This window comes from Lucilia cuprina, chromosome 4 (genome assembly GCF_022045245.1).
Source record: "Lucilia cuprina isolate Lc7/37 chromosome 4, ASM2204524v1, whole genome shotgun sequence".
NCBI lineage: Eukaryota > Metazoa > Arthropoda > Insecta > Diptera > Calliphoridae > Lucilia > Lucilia cuprina.
The window spans coordinates 67570359-67585996 of NC_060952.1; the positions used below are offsets into that span (position 1 = coordinate 67570359).

Below are 15638 nucleotides of genomic sequence, written 5' to 3' on the forward strand. Positions count from 1 at the left end.
TATTTCACATATAGTAATGCTAATTTACATGCAGTAAATTGTGTGTTAGGACTTTTAAAAACAAAAAACACTTGTAATAAATATTAAAAAAAAACTTTAAAATTACTGAGCTAAAGGTGAATGATACCGAAATAATAAAATAAAAACATAATAAAAACTTCATTCATACGTAAATAAAACCAAAATTCCAATAAAAATGCGTTATTCGTACTATCGAATTAAAAATTTGTGACTTTATTCGTACTATAGAGTAGACAATGCAACAATTTTGCCATTCGTATTATTGGACATTCGTAATAAAGAGGGTACGTACTATTGGACGTCCACTGTATGTAGATCCTAGAAATTTCTATAAAATTGTATCTAGAAACATTAAATTAAGCATGTAGGGCTCGAAGCAAGTGATAGCCTTTAAAGGAGTATTACAGATTCGGCACATCCTAATATAGAACTCTTACTTGTTGTTATTTAGATTTAGTTTCTGTTTTACTCACTGCAAAGTCAAGCATAGATGTTTAAAAAATATTCTAAACATAAAAAAAATAAAATAAATTAAAAATATGTATTTGAAATAACCCAGGAAAAATTGTATTAGTTGTATTTGTATTTGTCAATCTCGGTTCTAGGGAAGCTGTAGAAAACGTAGGAAGCGTTATGGAGTCGACACTGAGGAAGCATTATGAAGTCGACACTCGTTCTTTGGAACGCTTCTGGAACTAGTTCTTTAATCATTGATTTTTGTTTGAATTTGTCAATCTCGGTTCTAGGGAAGCAACGTATAAACAAATATTTCTTTTTTTGCGTTTTTGTTTCAAATTATTAAGATTAGGAGCAATTTGGAGAAACTGTTGAGGAATTTTTACTATTGTATTAATGTTATTTACAAAACTTACATACATATACATATCTTGCTTAAAATATAATTCTTCCGCACCTCTAATATTTTATAATATTTTTGGTAATGATATACGTTTCAAGCAGCTATCATTCCCTTCTCTCGGTACTATTGAATTAGTGAGCTCTTTAATATCTTGTAGTTCAGTGGAATGCAAAAATTTACATTTCAACGCGTTTTCTATTACGATAAAAATAAGTTTATAATGTTTAATTTTTTGACATTTTTATCAATTGATCCCAAGAAGTTGTTTCGGAACTAGCATGCGTTCCATTGAACTAATGTAGTAGCAATGTATAACTAGTTTTAAAGGACTAGTTCCTTGAAAACTATTTAGATTTAGATATTTCAATTCAAATCAATTGATACTGTTGATTTTCGTAATAATTGGCCTTAATTTGATCAAAGCCTTATAAATTACCCTTCAGAAAATTAGTTCGACGTTCATAACACACTTAATCACTAAAATCACGATACAATTGGCCAACGTTTACCTTACGTACATCACAATAGCCCATGGACTGAATGTGGTAACAATATGTCTAAGTATAAATAACTTTTTAAAGTAAATTTTTATATCTAGAAAAACCTTTTTTTCATAAATAATATATTTTAAAAACTTTTTTCAAGAATCATTTTTTTAGAACTTTGTTGAAATAAAATTTTAAGTACGTTTTTGAACTGAATTAGCACTGACACATATGTGGTATATCTGATTTTTAGTTCAGTTATCCGGGACTTCCAGGTCACCTTATTGTACTATTTGTGTGGAAAATCTTTCTCGCCTTTTTTTAGTCAACATCGATTTCCGGTTAAGCGGTAATTTTTAGTTTATACAGAATAATACATAGGTTAGGTTATGTTATACGGAACAACAGTTTGGTCCATTTCAGAAATTTATTTTTTTTTTAATTTTTATATGCCCGTTGTTTTACGGACAAGTAATACTAAATATATTTAATAGATTTCCGTACATTTGAGTTAACCGGTTTAAACAGTTTTTTAGTTCTCGGTTAACCGACAAACGGGTTTTCTATGAATGGCCAATTTTCGGTTAAACGACAAACAGGTTTATTCAAAAGCCGTTTTTTATAAACACTAATTCGACCTGAATAAGACCCACAAAAGTCAGATTTTTAAGCACAAAGTCAACGAATTTCGAGTTGGTAAATTTCTTATAGACGTTCGGGGAATAATGTTAATTGGGGTTATCAACCTACAGTTTATATCGTGATGATTGGGCTGCAAACTAAAGCCAACAGGCTTTAAGTACTTACCTTCATGGTAGGCATTTTGTTGTGAGCAGGGTACACACCTCGCAGACGTGGTGCTTTCCTATAAACATTAGATTGATATTGTTATGTATCGAATTCATAGCTAGTAATGTTAGGTTAGGTGTTCAGGCTGCAAAGACGCACACTTGAGTCCTATTGGTCCCTTTGTGATACCTGTAAAGATAAGAGAAAAAGAGTAGGAGTTTTAGGATCGAGAAGAGGTAGGGAGTAGGTATAAAATGAAATGCTTAAAATAGTGAAGAATTGAGATAGAGATGAAAGAGAAAATAGAAGAGTCTGTCCTTGTGGACTAATAAGTGCCTTGATTAAGTATGGCTCGGTGGTCCTAAAATCAGTTACTGTGCCTGACGGAGGCATTAAAATTATCCAGTCCTAACCTGGATAGTTCTGACAAATCATCGAATACTCGCTTCCCTAAATATTCGAATCGTGTGTTTGATAGCGCAGGGCATTGGCAGAGAAGATGTTCAATAGAATCCTCCTCTTCACCTTGACAACTTCAACAGAAGTCGTTATGGGGAATACCAAGCCTTCTTGCATGGTTTCCAAAAAAGCTATATTCCGTGATGACAGCAACAAGGGTGCTGGTGTGAGGACGGTTTAGTTGCAGAAGATATGACGTGCGTTTACTGTCCAAACTTGTACAGTATATACACCAATCAGGGATTTGATAGCAGCTTGGCTATCGGTACAAATTTGAATATCTCTGGTTGATAATCTGTAGTATCAGAGCCAATTTGCTGCTCTTTTTATGGCTAATAGTTCAATTATCTTGTATCCTAAAGTTTATTCTAATTCCAAATGTTAAAATATTAAGTTAAAAAGTTCAATGAAAATGCCACCCCAACTCGTTCCCCTTCCTCCTGTGCAGAGTTTTCGGATATGATATAGCTGAAGTCCCTGTGGAGAAAAGGTTTGGGTATACAATAGTGAATATTATCTGGGAGAAAAGATGTTTCCTCTATAATACTCGCCTGGACGTATGACCTGTATGTCCATTGATTCTGAGGGCATTGCTAAATGCCAGTTTTCTGGCTGCAAGATCAGTTGGGATCCAATTAAGCATTGCGAATAGAGATTTGGTGGATGTTGTTCTCAGTGCTCCTGTTATAAGGATTGCTGTCCTTCTTAGTACCTTGTCAAGAAGTGTAAAATTGGAGTTATTGTCCAGTGCTTTCCACCAGATAACTGCCCCGTAAAAGAGAATAGATTTAATAACCGCTTCATGTATCCAGTTTACCAGTTTGGGATTTAGTCCCCATCTCTTGCCTATGGCTTTTTTGCAGATATACATTGCCATAAAGGCTTTGTTCATCCTGGCCGTGATGTTGCGTTTCCATGATAGTCTGCTATCAAGTATCACTCCAAGGTATTTCGCACTTTAGTATAGGTAAGGCAAAATTATAGATCTTGTATTATCTAGTATAGAGTACAAGTTCAGTTTTACTAGGGTTCACGCTCAAGACACTGTCAACGCTCCACTGGCTTAATAAGTTTAGTGGTGATTCGAGTCTTTGAGATATCGTGTTCAGATGGAAACCTGATACTGCGACAGTCTTATATCTTTGGGTGTGCAATTTTTGAGTAGGCTGTTTATGGTCACATTCCATAAAAGTAGTGATAGGACTCCACCTTGAGGTGTTCCCCTAATTGCCATTCTTACATGCCATTCCCATGTTAGAACAGATGATCCTGTATTGAAGAAGGTCCTTTATAAATCTAATCATTGATGTATCAATACCAAGCCCTTCTAGAGCTGATGTCAGGGATTTTTCTATATATCCCACTAACGAGTGTAGGACCGACTCAACTGATTTGCTAGTAATGTGCATTAAAGTCAATTTCTGAAGGGGGTCTTACATGGGAATAGGACCGATTCTCATAAAATTAGAATAATTTGTGCTCATAAGGAACTTACTTGTATCGAATTTCATTGATATACTCGTATATTGAAGCCAGTATTAGGCGTAATTTTCTAAGAGGACTTTATATATGGGGTATATATAAAGTCCTCTCATATATATATTTTTGCTAGTAAGATACTTTTTAAATCGAGGGCCACTTGTATGGGGGCTTTACGAAGACGTGGACCGATATTATGTAAAATATCAACCCCATTTTAATGGTGGGTATAAAAACGAAGTTGGTCATTTGAGTATTGAAAATAAGAAATAAATTTTAAATAAACAAAGAATATTGTGAGTTAAGTCACTTCTTTACTGGCTGTACGAAATGTGCAGTGGAAAGGTTAAAAAATCTGTGTATAAAGTATAAATATAAATTTTTTATTTTCATTTGTCCTAAAAATTTTAAGTACTTATTTTACGGAAAGAGTGTTCAGAGCTCCAACATTTATGCAAAAATTAAGTGTATTTTGTCCGTTACTTAATTTAAACAGACTATTCACACGCATAGAAAACACAATTCAGTATTATTTTGAGCTGTCATAGGAGGTTGTGTGGTCGCTCGTTTGCTCGCTTGCTTTTGCAATGAAAATGAACGAAAGTATATTAATAAAGGGATGGATAATACTAATTATTGTTGTACTTTTTTAGCATCTACTCTACATATTTAAGTAGTAGTTTTTAGAATTATTAACTTTTCAAAATGTTTTCTCTATCAACATAATTTGCAAATTATAATAATTAACCAAAACGTAATGAAATTTTGTTAAATCTTTGCTTTAATATGTATATGTATTTTTAAATAGAAATATAGTTAAAAAGCTCAATTTTGTATTTTTATGTACATATATTTTTAATACTTCAACTAAATATGTGCAAAATAAGACAAAAATATTTGCTACTTTTAAACTAAAAAATATTAGTTTTGTGTTACATTCATATTATTTCTATATTTCAGTTAATTCTGCGCCTACATAGTTGAGTTATTCGAAACTGAATCCAAATTTTGATTATCTTTAACCATTTAAATTTAAAAAATTTTTAAACTTTGTAGTTTTTGGACAAAATAAAGTTTTTATTTTGTTGATTTTTAAATTTTCAAAAAAAAAAATCACATCTTTGCCAATTTAAATTCTATGAAACACTCGATACCTCATTGTATTTGGAAAAAATATATAAATATAATATAATATAAAATATAATATAAAATATATAAATATACATAAAAAATAATTTTAAATGGATTAAAACATAAAAATAGGTTAAAAAAATGGATTCAGTTTCTAATAATCACATAAATATTTAAAAATATAATATAGAAGTGTACATACTTTTCAAAAAGACAAGAGCTTGTCTTTCTATTTCCGTTTAACAAAACAAAATCGGAATAATGAAATTTCGGTTTAAAAATTTTTAAGTCCGACATCTATTAAAATTTTTTTTTTTTTTTGGGAATAACTCCCGATTTTCGGGGTATCTTAAAAATTCTAAATATCGTGCTGTGAACAACTCTACTATACTTACACCCTATTTGTAATTTTGTCACATCGTGTAATCAATGTAGAGTATTCAATTATTCGGTTTATTCGACATATAATTATTTGAGGTTTTAAGTTGGCCGGTTAATAATAGGATAATTCATAATTATTCGGTTAATCGAATAAAAGGAAAGTGGATGTTTTTTTAATAATATTATTTCTTTCTACGATATTTTTCTTAATATAACAAACAAAATTATTTAAAAGATTTCTTGTCAATTAATCGTGTTTAAAATTATTCGAAAAAAAACTCACAATATTTTTTTCATTCGAGTAGTCGACTAATTTGAATTTAAAAATTATTCTCATAATAATAGGATAATTCATAATTATTCGGTTAATCGAATAAAAGGAAAGTGGATGTTTTTTTAATAATATTATTTCTTTCTACGATATTTTTCTTAATATAACAAACAAAATTATTTAAAAGATTTCTTTTCAATAATCTGAAATGTTTCTGCATGAACCCATTCTAGAAGTAGGCAAATCAGAACAACTTAACATGTTTATGAAGTATTTTTATGAAAATCATCCAATAAATATTCTTGATTATAGAAAAGTAATTAAAGAATTACTATAGAAAGAAAGTTTATTATAAAAATATTTAATTTTGTATAAGTATTAGGGTTGTCAATTAATCGTGTTTAAAATTATTCGAATAAAAACTCACAATATTTTTTTTCATTCGAGTAGTCGATTAATTTGAATTTAAAAATTATTCAAACGAATAACGAATAAAAGTTTTTATTCGAATAATTTAAATATATCTTGCCAAACAACTCCAAAATCTTAAGATAATTGAAAAAAGGGAATTTTGAATAAATATATTAAAATTTACGAAATATTAACTTATTCAAACATTTCTGTTCATTTTAAAATAAATTTTCTAATTTTAGTTCAAAATTATTCTCCACATATTATACTTTTTCTTAAATTTTATAAAAATGTTGTAGTTTTGTTTAATCATAATATAATTATTTTAGCGAAATTAAACATAATTTAATTTCGCTAAAATTTAAGAAAAAATATTATGAAAGGTTTTCGTACTTTCGTAAAAATAGAAAAGGGTTTTATTAATTAATATTTCGTATTATACACGAAATTTTTGTAAATATTACGAAAATAGGTTAGGTTAGGTTTGCAGGCTGTCCCTTGCAGTTCGCATTAGGGGCACACTTGGGTCCATGTTATGATCCCTTTGTGGTACCTGAAAAGAGAAAGAAAACGGTAATATATGTAACAAATATATGTAACAAACTTGTTGTTAAGCGAATAAAAGAAAAATGGCGAAAATCGGGAATATTTGGACCCGCTATTATCAAAAAACTAAGGTAAGGACGGTAAAAATTTTAATTTTTAAATGCTATAAGAGATAAGAGATAATTTACTGCTACGACAACATTTTTTATAGTGCTCGATGAGGAGATTCTATATACGAATTTTTTTGGGAACTCAATTGAAGAAATAGGATCGTTTTAAAAATATCAAATAGCCGAGGTGTCCTAATTTGAGGACCCCCGCCGGGCCCCTGGTTGGCCTATAAGGTCCAAATTCAAAACCTAAACTCGACAACACCTCCTCTTTGTGCATACCAAATTTCATTAATCGGATTAACCGTTTAGAAGTTACCGAATTATTTCCCTCTTTTTTTCCTATACCATTGTGGGGCGTAATTTTAGGCCAAATGGACAAAATTTCTTGTTAGTTAGATAAATTTCCAATAATATACAAAAAATTTCAGATCAATATCATTTACAGATCCAAAAATATACGTTTTTTAATTTAAAAATTCAAACATTTTTAGATTTTTGCCGTTTTTTTTTTTTTTTTTTTGTCAAAAATGTGTCTTTACTCTTTTATTAATAATAAAATTTTCTTTAAGAACATATAACCATTATATAGTTCTCTAAAAGGTATCTTTACGCAGAACGTATTGGCGTAAAAAACTTGTCTTATTTTTTGGAAATGTTGCCACTGCATCCTTCCGAATATGACCTATTTTTTTATCAAAACTTCAAATTTGGGCGACATGTTCTAAAATCCCAAAGCTGGGATCAGAAAACTGAAAGCAGTTTTGGAAACCTCAATATGATTTCTATTTACTCCAAAAGTATTTTCCCAGCCCTGAAAGAAATGTGGACCCTATGGGCAAAAAAGTAAAAATCCCATTTTTGGAATTTTCATTCCAATTTTTGGGAATTGCGGGATGCCCTTTGACCTTTTCAATTTTTTTTTGCATTTCCTTATTTGAAATGACAAATTTAACAAGCGTTGAAAATTTCATCTAAAACTATGATTTATATAAAATTTTTAATAGGGTCGCAGATACCTACAACAATTTATCATTTTTTAGTTACAAAAATTTTCAAGCCAATATCTCAATTACCTTCAAAAATATGTTCATTTAAACCAGTATCCTTTAATTTAATCTTTTTCATATTTTAGCAGGGTAGGTAAAAATATCGCTCGCGATCGCTATTTTATTTATATCGCTCGTTTTAAAATTCAAAATCGCGAGTTTTATTTTTGAACACGCGAGTACAATTTTAATTAGAGTTTTATGTGTTTTGTATTCGCTTCGTAAGCGATATTTACATGTTTTTGTTTTTTCAACTCGCTTACGAGCGAGTGGAAAACGAATTGAATTCGAGCCGAAAATCAGCAAAATGTGTGTGCATGAAACAGGTTCTGTTGTGGTAGTAAAAAAGAACCAATAATATGGGAAATAATTATGTATGTGTGATTGTGTAGCCGTAGATTTTATGACGGTCTGACAAAGCAAAAGAGGGAAAGTATAAGAAATATATTTTCTACCTTTTTTTAAATGTGTATGTTTTTTATCTGTAGTTATGTATGTACATATGTATTTTGATGGACATGCAAGTGATCTTTAAACATTTTTTTATTTATTATTTATTCTCTAAATGCGAAAGAACATTTTCTTTCTTACAAATATATTGAAAACAACAAATAAATTTAAAATTTTGTTTTGAATAATTTATAAGAAAGATATTGTGAAACAGGCAGTTAAATTATTAAGTAAGTAAGTAAGTAAGTAAGTAAGTAAGTAAGTAAGTAAGTAAGTAAGTAAGTAAGTAAGTACGTAAGTAAGTAAGTATGTAAGTAAGTAAGTAAGTAAGTAAGTAAGTAAGTAAGTAAGTAAGTAAGTAAGTAAGTAAGTAAGTAAGTAAGTAAGTAAGTAAGTAAGTAAGTAAGTAAGTAAGTAAGTAAGTAAGTAAGTAAGTAAGTAAGTAAGTAAGTAAGTAAGTAAGTAAGTAAGTAAGTAAGTAATAAGTAAGTAAGTAAGTAAGTAAGTAAGTAAGTAAGTAAGTAAGTAAGTAAGTAAGTAAGTAAGTATGTATGTATGTATGTATGTATGTACGAAGTGTCTACTAAGGAGTGAGATCGAAAAATTCTTAACACACGTTTTTCATTACATTTCAACCAAAAAAATTTAGAGGCCAAAAACAGAGCACGGAAATTGAAGTCAAGTTTTATAAAAAAATATTCTTGCTGCATAATGGATGACGAAACGTATGTTCTGGCAGATTTTTCGGAACTTCCAGGTCAAAAGTTTTATGTTGCTGATGCTCGAGGGAATGTTGAAGAAAAGTTTAGGACCCAAAAGCAGACAAAATTTCCAGGAAAGTTCTTGGTATGGCAAGAAATATGCAGTTGCGGCAAAAGAAGCCAATCATTTGTTACAACGGGCTCTATAAATACCGAAATTTACATCAAGGAATGTTTACAAAAAAGGCTGCTTCCATTCATAAGACTTCATAATGTGTTCACTTATTTTTGGCCTGACTTGGCATCCTGTCACTATGGTAAACAAGCCCTTGAGTGGTACAAGAACAATAATGTGGTATTTGTACCAAGAGAGGCAAATCCTCCAAACTGCCCGGAGCTAAGGCCAGTGGAGAGATATTGTGCTCTTGTTAAAAGAGAATTGAAGAGTACAAAAAAGGTGTCCAAAAGTGTGGTAGATTTTAAACGGAGATGGACTACATGTTCGAGCAAAGTGACAGAAAGCACTATAAAAACGTTAATGGAAGGGTTCCCGAAAAGGGTTCAAAATTTCATCACTAGTGATTAAAACTATAAAAATATTTTTTTTTGTAAATTGTAATAATAATTTGAATCAAATAAAAAAAAATAAAGCTGTAAGTTTAGTGGTTTCTTTTTTATAAACATATAGTATGTTAAGAATTTTTCGATCTCACTCCTTAATTGGTTATATTTAAATTTTAATTAATAGCTTGATATCATATGTATTACTAGATATACATACTTAATAACCGATTTTTAATAATTTTTTTTACTAAAACAATACGTTTTTAAAAATATTTTTTTTAAATCATTTGAATAGGTTCATTATATTTAATTAATAAAAACAACAACAAAATGCATTTTTCATGAAACTTTATTTTTTACAAGGTTTTAGAAAAGAGTTTTTAAGGAACATATCCGCCGTTACTTGATATAACTTCGAGGTGATAAAGAGTTTTAAAGATTCTTAAGCTCTGGCTGTAAAGGATGGATTTTTTCACATTTTTGCAAATGTGAAAAAAGTTGTTTCTAGTATGGCATTGCAATTATTACAATTCTTACTAGATGAAAGAAATTTAAGCTCACATGCTTCATAATACACCCACAACAGCTATACAGACGACTCAGGTAGAGCTCTTGCTTTCAAAACCATAAATATATAAACTTTTTTTCATCCGAAAAACAAGATATTGTTTTTTCTTTACAAGGGGCTTAGTTAATGGCTTACCGCGACCTATTTTAAAAAATATATTATCTATATTAATAGAAATATTATAATATATATAATATATCTGCCAGCAGGGATTGAACCTTATCAAGTGAGCCAAAAAATATTTCTAAAAACTGTTGTTCGAAAAAATTATTAAAAATCAGATATTACGCCATAGAGTAGACTAGAGAGCTAACTCTGTCCGAAAAAACCTAACTCAGCTGTCAAAAAGACCTAACTCTAAGCATGTATTAGTAGGATATTTTTAGAAGTATTAGTTTAAAAAAGCTTTATACTACACATAAAATACCCACATAGTTGCATTCAAATATTTTTTTTTAAATAATGGACTAATTCGTTATTTAAACATTTTAATTAATATCTTGATACCTTATGTATTGCTAGATATTAGAGTCCGACCGAACTCAAAATTTCGTTCGGTACCGAACCCGAACTTCGGTAAATTTGAAAGTTCGGCCGAACCTGATTTTTGTTCGGTTTTCAAAGTTCGGTAAACACGAACTTTTTTCTCAATGAAAAACGTATTTATGATTAAAAAGTAATAAATTTATAACATTTAAAACCAAAATATGAACATCCGGAAGATTTTTTGAAGAGGGTCTTTAATTAGCAATTGTGTCAATTATCAACTAATTCTTAATTCCAGAGTGATAAATTTCTAATAATAAACCATTTTTGTGAAATGCATATATTTTAACAATTTTATTTTTGGTTTTAAAAATATTTATTGACAATGATATAATTCTTTGTAAGAGTACGCAGAGAAAATACATGGTTGTGGTTAAAATTATGATTGTAGTCTAAACATGTTATCGTTATTGTAACAATTTTAAAATATCATATTATGTTTAAATACCGCCAAAATATTTCATCATGATATTTTTGTATTTATCATAATATTGTTATACATGATCATATTATTTTGGAATAATTTCATAAAAATACCGGTAAACCGGTTTTGTCTATTTTGAATACCAATCAAACTAACAGGCATGTCGAGATCGTTTGAGAATAAGGATCTAGAAAATTTCAATGTTACAATGAGATCAAAGATTTATAATCGAAACTAGATAATGCAAATAAAATGTTTCTCTTTTTTTTATTGTATAGTCAGGATGTATGATAACTTTTGTAAACAAATTTTCAGCATTTTTAAAACTTTTTGATGATGTAAAATATGATAAATAAAACATTTTATAAAAAGTTCGGCGTTCGGTCAAAATTTCGCCGAACACCGAACATTGGCCGGTTGCTTTTTTCTTTACAAGTGGCATTTATTAATATTTTAATATTTTAAAAGCCTTGGCACTTCTTACAAAACGTTTCACTGCAACTAGGCTTGTTGTAGCTCCCAGTTTTATTTAATTATTGCTGCAGAATCACTTGACTGCTTTTGTTATGACTCCATATGTACGCCCATTAATGTTTTCTTAATATTCTGACTATTTTCTTATAACATTCTTAATTTTACCAATTTTTTGACAAATTCCAGTGATTTTGGACAGTTTCCAAAAAAGTTTTAAATTGTGCCATTTTATTAATTATTTAATGACTTTCCGCGACCTATTTTAAAAAATATATTGTTTATATTTATAGACACTATAATATGAATGGATTTTTACCCTCTGTCAGCAGTAAACTGATTTTATTCTTAAAAATTAGATATTAGTTATTGCGATAATTTTTGTCTTACAAGTTATACCTAAGATATTATATCATTATATAAAATTTTAATATTACTAATTAGTCCAATATTTTTTGCAAAAAAAATAATTTTAATGTAAACAAAACAGTGGACGTATTAAAAGAGCGGGGGTGTATATTCACAGCCCTTTGTAACACAATTAATCACGTCTGCATACAATCATATGTAAAATAAATCTTTCAGGGTTCATAGATAATTGATAAACGAAAACAAAATTTGATAACGAAAAAAAAATCGTTTTTGAGGGGTGCTAATGTTTTGACCAATGAAATTTTGAAGAATGTGAATATTATTTTAATTTCTTTCTTTAATAAATAACATAAACATTTTTTGTTACATTTTTTAAAATACCTACCAAAACTATAAACTAAAAGTGTAATATCTTTCAAATTTGCCTTCTTTTTAATAACTAGAACTACATTAAAGAAAACTTCAAGAAGATACTGTATATAAAAATAATAGTTTTAAGATCATTATCACCAAAAATTATTTAATAAATTTAAATGAAAATAATAACAACACTGGTTCGTGAAAACAATTTAATTTTAAGTTATATTTTCCGTAAAGTAAAGAAAACTTCCAACTTATAAATTACGTAAATGTAGGTAACCATTGATTTAGGGTATTCAAACGAATAATCGTCGATCGGTTAATCGACCAATTCTTGACGATTAATCGCTCAAATAAATGGAAATTTCCGAATTTCAAATAAAGAATAAACCAAATAATTTATATCAATTAAATGATTAAGAAAAACTTATTATTTAACAGTAAAAATATTGCATACTTATTAGGGTTGTCATTTGAATAAAAATTATGCGATTATTCGAGGACAAATTTCTGTTCTTCTTCGAACGAATAAAAAATTTGCAATTTAGCATAAAGAAAAATTCGAACAATTTTTGTCGAATAATCGAATATTCGAATAAAATTTTAATGTTATCTTTTACCAATGTTTTATTATTATTTTTGAACAAAGAAATACACGAGTACTAAATTTTCTGAAGGGAACCTTATATGGGCTAGGTTAAATCGTAGACGGATATTGCCCATTTTCAATACCAAACAAAACAAGTAAGAGTGCTATATTAGGCTGTGCCGAATCTTATATACCCCGCATATTAGTTTTATAAATTTTTAATTTTTTCCCGACTACATTATTATTATACCAAAAGCAAAACAAAATGAACAACAACAACAAAATTCACAAAAAGAAAACAAAAACATAACTCAATGAAGCCAACAGCATCCAATCATTCAAAACCAAATACACAACGTAATAAAATTATATTATAGTAATAAGAAACGGAATGACAAACTTATATATACCCTTCTCACGAAGGTGAAGCGTATAAAAATATTTGTTTTTAGCTTGTCCTATGGTATTTTCGGCAGACGGGCTGAAAATAATCCATGCTCAAGTTTATGAAAAAAAATTTCGTAACTTCTATTTTCGTAATCCCTCGCGAAGGGTAGTCATCTTTACGCGATGCGAGGGCTTATGTGTGTTGACTCATGCAGGCCGTGCTGGTAGGGTCACCCATGCCAGAAGAGCTCATGACGAGCACATACTAAGACTTACCCATCCCACGACTGGTAGCGTCTGTTTCTCCCCGATGGGGCGGCTACCAGTCCTCGCATTTGTCAGAAAGTTATCCGTTCGGGTTTAGTACACCCAAGTTATCAAAATAATTGTATCAAGCAAGTTTTGCACCTATAACCAAAATGAATGATATCAATTACCAATTTGTAAAAAATATAAAATATTATATTCTTTTCCAAATAACGAATTAATCAGAACAATTAATGTCAATAATTGAACAAGATTTAAAATTGATTTATTCATTAATTGTATAAATTAAATATTTAATAAATATAAAATTGATATTTTATTATTTTATTAATCAAATAAATTAAACTGTTTGATAGAGAATTTTTTTAAAAATCAATTAAGAAGGTGATTAAAACAATGAAATTATTAATCGATTACACACCACGTTAAAGGAATACTAGACCTTTAACAATGCCTTCAGCATTTACAAAAATTATCACTTTATTGTCACAATTTAACATATAAAGTGTTTCATAAATTGTCAAGAAACTTGAATATTATATGCCTGAAATTTTATGACTATTTAAGAATTATAAATATTACTAGCACAAAAATTCAAAATAAAAATTAAAAATAAATCTAAAATAGAAAGAAGGCCAGAAAATTTTTTTCAATCAATTAAAAAATTAATTGAAATTAATTAAAAATTTAATCAAAATTGACATTACACATTAACTGTCATGTTTTTCAAAGGTAACTTGATCAAAAAAAAAATCAAATAATACTTTGGTTGAAAAATGTAATGAAAAACGTGTGTTAAGAATTTTTCGATCTCACTCCTTAGTTCATTATTAAATAAAAATTAATTTGAATGTTAACAAAACAGTGAACATATTTAAGTGCACGGGAGTATATTTCACTGTGTGAATCTTTTATATATGTATGTATGGGCAATTTCATGAAAAGGTAAACCACGACTGAAAAAAAACCATATGAGCCAAATTTCATCAAATTATCTTAAAAATTGCGAACTATAGCGTGCGCACAAGGTTTACATGGACACACAGGCAGACGGACGGACATAGCTAAATCGACTCAGAAAGTGATTCTGAGCCGATTGATATACATTAATATATCGGCCCTCCCCACTATAGTGGCGTAGGGTATAATTATGGATTACTAATGAAAAATATGTCCCATAAAAAAGATACACCAACAGAATTCGCAGATTTTCGTAAATATTTATATGTACTTTAAAAGCACTTCCGTTTTTTGTCGCGTATGATATCGCCTTATTTTAATATATTTTCTAAAACAAGGTTCAGAATAGAATGATTTCTTTTGCAAATATAGTATTCTTTAAATGGAACAGAATGACAAAATTGTTTTCCAAGTACTCCTAATTTTACAGAATCTATACCACTCTGAAGGCGTGCGGATGTATATTGGTTATAGAATGTTAGTAATAATGGACAATAAGAGATAATAGTTAATAGTCGATATTATAATTTGAAGCACCAAAAAATATATATCAGGGTGTACTGAATATAAGGTGACATCACTAGTCCAGCTGATTATTTTTTATACATCGACTTGTAAACAGACTAAACCCGCACGTTTGTAAATGTCCATTCAAAAACATTCTTATATCTTTGTCTAATAAGTTAAAGTATAAAGCTGACCATACACGTTGGATTTGTGTGTGCGATTTGTTGAATACCATTTCTCCACAGACGTCGAACATATCAAATTAAAATTAAATTAATAAATAGGTGTTCTCGTTTAATTCTGCAGTATAACATTTATTATGATTACAAAAATTACATTTTCGTTAATTTTTTCACAAATTGTAGTTTTAATATAAAACAAACTTCCGCTAGCTGAAGGCATTTGTATTTTATGTTAGAATGTAAAATGTTAATTTTAAAAAATACTTTTTGTATTGTAGTTTTAATTCGAGAACACCCTT

General features: G+C 29.1%; 1 protein-coding gene across 3 annotated transcripts in view; it reads left to right on the forward strand.

The window, feature by feature from the left end:
- Nucleotides 1–15638, forward strand: part of LOC111684065 (inositol polyphosphate-5-phosphatase A) — an 87536-nt gene that overhangs the window by 29470 nt on the left and 42428 nt on the right. The window lies entirely within an intron of this gene.